The 4258-nt window shown below is 39.7% G+C and overlaps 1 long non-coding RNA gene across 1 annotated transcript; it reads left to right on the forward strand.

Moving 5' to 3' along the window:
* The first annotated feature begins 1247 nt into the window (after positions 1-1247).
* LOC106598310 (uncharacterized) lies at positions 1248-3332 on the forward strand. The gene is made up of 3 exons (XR_006769058.2): positions 1248-1850; positions 1984-2084; positions 2654-3332. It is a non-coding gene; the product is annotated as an uncharacterized LOC106598310 (long non-coding RNA).
* Positions 3333-4258: the final 926 nt, after the last annotated feature.

Consider the following 4258-nt stretch of genomic DNA (forward strand, 5'->3'; position numbering starts at 1 on the left):
GGTTCCATGACGCCGAAGTAATGTCATGCTCATGTGGGCGTGGCCATTGATTTGGTTCACTTTATATGAACATCCATACTCTCATTTAGAAGGTTAACATCACATTACATCTTTTCACAAATAGTTTCATGTTTAATCACATACGTTTCGCAATATTTTGATGTAAACCTGATAGCTGGGAAATGTACACTTTAAGAGATACAGTTATGTGTGTTTCCTGTCCTTCATGAGATCAACAAATAAAACACACTCGTCATAACTGTCCTCTAAGTGTCCATAGACCATTCCCACATTCTCAAAAGTTGAAATATTGTTTAATTCTCCCATTTTGGGGATTAGGAGTTTGGCCAATAGAGGTTCTTTGTTCTCTTAGACATATATATATGGTAACGAAATAATGTTCTCTTTCCGGTCTTTTCGGGCCTCTGAAGCAGCAGTTTGTCACCGTCTAAAACACCGTCCTTGGAGAGAAATTCTGAGGTAATAATTTTGCATGGACTGAGCGAGCGCTTCTGAAGTGAAATAGAACTAGAACTGCCGGCGTCCTCCTTCCTTCGCGACCGCTACGAGGTAACCAAGTAACCAGCATAGCGGCGAATGCTTCGGTTCATTACATAATCTGGTCAGAATGTTGTAAATTCTAGCAACAGAAGTTAGAACTCATTGAATCCCATTGTGACACTATTTTGCCGGGGGACATTATTTGGCATGACTATGGAGGAGCAAGACGACCAAAATCTAAAATAAATGACTACATAAATAAATAAATAGGCATGTAAATGTAAAAATAAATTAATTTACACGGAAATCAATCAATACATAAACACAATTTGATATAAATGAGTACTTCTGCACCATTTATTCCTGTATTTATTTATTTCCCTATTTATTTACTAATGTCAACTTTTATTTCTGTATTTATTTCTGTATTTCTTTGTCCCTATACTAATGACGAGGCTGTCAATCAAACTATGTCACTGTGACATTACTCCCATTGGTTGATTGGTATCAGAGTATGAAGATCGACTTGACATGCCTGGTTGCTATGACACAGACACTACGCAATATGGCTACACACATGCAAGAGATAGCCAGAGATTTGAGAGTGTTGGCTAACCTAGCTGAAAATGCTAGTGCTGAATCTGGTTATTTACTTTTTTGTGTGGAGTCTCTGGCTGACAATTAGTTCCAGTTAGCTGCATCTACTGACACAGAGGTTGACCCTGTAGTGTTCAGCAATTTGGATGAAGTGTGCCATCGCCTCAATCTTTCAATTCAACATTCAGATGACACCAGAGCAGTTGGATGTCCTGCTCACATACTTAGCCTATGGATGCTGCAGAAGGTTATTTGTTAGCTGGTTTGTCTGTTCGTGACATTGCAGCTCTTTTTGGGGTTGGTGAAAGAACAGTTTGCCATCGAATAGCAGGGCATGGGATAAGGTGAGTGCACCTGATATCTTGCGTCAACAAGACCCCAAACAAATTGGTGTGTGAATGTGTCTTGAGGTTAAGGGTAACATTAGCTGTTTAGATGTGTATGTTTTTGTCTGCTACTGGCTTAAAAGCATGTGGTGACATCTAGCTGATGACACTTGCCTTGTCAGGCTTGTTAACTTTGTCTGTATGATGAAATGGCAATAGTGCAAAGTTAGATCTATAACCCGCTCACAGTCTTATTTGTCTGACATATATGAAATGTTGTTCTTAAGGTTGTTTCGACTTGTTTAACACCACCATTGGCAATGAAGAGTTGGAAGCAAATTGTGCGTGAAATCCTCAGTCATCATCCAAATACAGGCTATAAAATGATGTTGGGCCACCTCAACGCTAGAGGTATACGGATCGAATGTAAGTGTTGCATTTTGTGTCGATTTTCTGTGGAATTGGGGAGAGCATTTGTCTATTAATATGTGTGCTTACCTGACAATTAGAAGTGAATATGACATTTGTGTGAAACAACATTCTAACCTCTGTTTTATAGATCCAGAAAGAGTTCAGATGCATACTCTCCAGCTGCAGAAGATATTCTGTGCCAGCTCCAAACAGTTTGTGGCATATAGATGGCAACCATAAACTCATTAGGTAAGGCTGAGTTTTTGTCAACGAAACAGTACAATACAATGCAAAATCATACAATACTTTTTGTATGTGACACACTGTATTATTAGTGCAGACTTCAAAGTATTAGAGAAGAGTGCTCAAATTCCCTGTAAAAAAAAAAAAAAACATTCTCAGTGTTCATCATTTGAACAATAATAATGTTACAACAGTCCTTAACTTTTGTGAGGGTCTCTCCAATACCCCCAATGTCCCCTTATTTGTGGGGTATACCATATCTACATAAACATGATTGTATGAAAAGCATTAATGCCTTCGCATATGGGTATGAGTTGATTATGTTTCTTGAGTTGGATGGTGTACTTAAAGAATTTCAGTCGCTCCTAGCTTCTGTCACAGGACACATGAGTAGTTTTGTCTGTACATGTTTTTCCCAAATCCTGTTTGATATGGAGTTATGGACCCATATGGGTGTTTCAACTTGTCTTAACAGGTGTTACAATATTCCGTTTCATCAATTATACCTTTTTGTAAGGAAGCAACTCCATTTGGTAAATTAATCTCCAGTTAATCTCAGTTTGTAACTATGGCAGGTAACCAAACAGGTCTCCAAGCCATTGTTAAAACCAGCGCCAAAGTCACTGGTGTGACGCTCTGTATCCAGGCCTCGTTCTACAAGCAAACCCTCATCATCTTGGGGGACGTCACCCATCCCTTCCATTCACAGTTGAAGTCATGCCACTGGGGTGGCGCCTGCGCTGCATTAAGTGCTCTACTAACCGCCACAGAGCAACGTTTATGCCAGAGGTTTATTCAACAAGCTGGACGATGATCAAGATGTATTTGTTATATATTTATTACTAATTCACTCATCATGTCTATTTGCATTACTGTCTTGAAGACTTTGCACTTGTGCAATGTGTAAAGCCACTGTAAAATGTCAGTCGAAGAAAAAAGAACACGTCGATCCAGTGATTGAAGAGTGCAGATTCTTTTAACTATGTTAGATGGGACCTTTACTATTCCAGTAAACGAAACAATGGAATTTCTTTATTACAGATGGCGATTTGTAGTTCATGGTGGCATTGACGGTTTTAGCCGTCTAATCGTGTACCTCAGCGCCGCCTCAACAGTGCTGAATAGCTTCCTTGGAGCAGTCTATGGAGTGCAATCACACGTTAGGTCTGACGAAGGAGGAGAAAATGTTCAAGTGGCACACTTCATGGTGTCCACCAGATGCCTAAACAGGGAATTCCCATCTCACTGGTAGAAGTACACACAACCAGAGGTATTATAATTTTTGTAATAATTGTGTATATTTTCATACTTCTTCAATCAACATTTATTATCTTAAAGGGCCAATTATGTTTGGTTAATTGTCAGAAAAATATGTTTAAGAACCACATGAGTTATGTTTGAGTTCACATGCTAAATTGAGCTGATTTAGTAAACATTCCTAGAACGTTTTTGCATAGAAAGAGTTGTGACTGTTGACAACTGTGGTGATTTTATGAATAACGATAATGACATATCTCTTTCCCCCAACTCTTTCTCTCACACTCTTCTGCTTTGTCTCTTTATCCAGGATAGAACGATTGTGGAGGGATGTCTTTGGAGGAGTGTTGGACCTCTTCTATACTTCTATCTGCAACCTGGAGAGGGAGGGTCTACTCAACCTAGATGAAGAGATCCACATCTATGCCCTCCACTGGAGCTTCCTTCCACAAATCCAAAAGCACCTGCAGTTCTTCAAGGACGGCTGGAACCACCATCGACTGCGCTCTGAGGGGAATCAGTCACGACTGCAGCTATGGATTCAGAATCAACGTGAGGGATATCATGACCCGTCCAGGTTTGTACGTCAAACAATGTTAGCAAGTACACTTCTAATGCATAACACACAAATGTGTACGTATGAATAAGTATGAATGTAAGCAGCAATATTTGTATCTGTATTTCCAAATGACCTTGTTCTTGAGTTTTATTGTGCTTGGCATTCCTTTATTATTTGCATAGATAAGACTTGCTCATATTTTATTGTTGAATCTCACATTAGGTTGACATGGAATACGGCATTGACTGGGGAGGTCCTTATGGTCACCATCATGAAGGAGTCACAGTCCCTGAGGTTCAGCTTCCACGGCCATTGACTGGCATGGAAGTGCACACATTGCCAGAGGTTCTTTTTCCAGTGTCTA

Source organism: Salmo salar, chromosome 03, assembly GCF_965601325.2.
Source record: "Salmo salar chromosome 03, fSalSal1, whole genome shotgun sequence".
Lineage (NCBI taxonomy): Eukaryota > Metazoa > Chordata > Actinopteri > Salmoniformes > Salmonidae > Salmo > Salmo salar.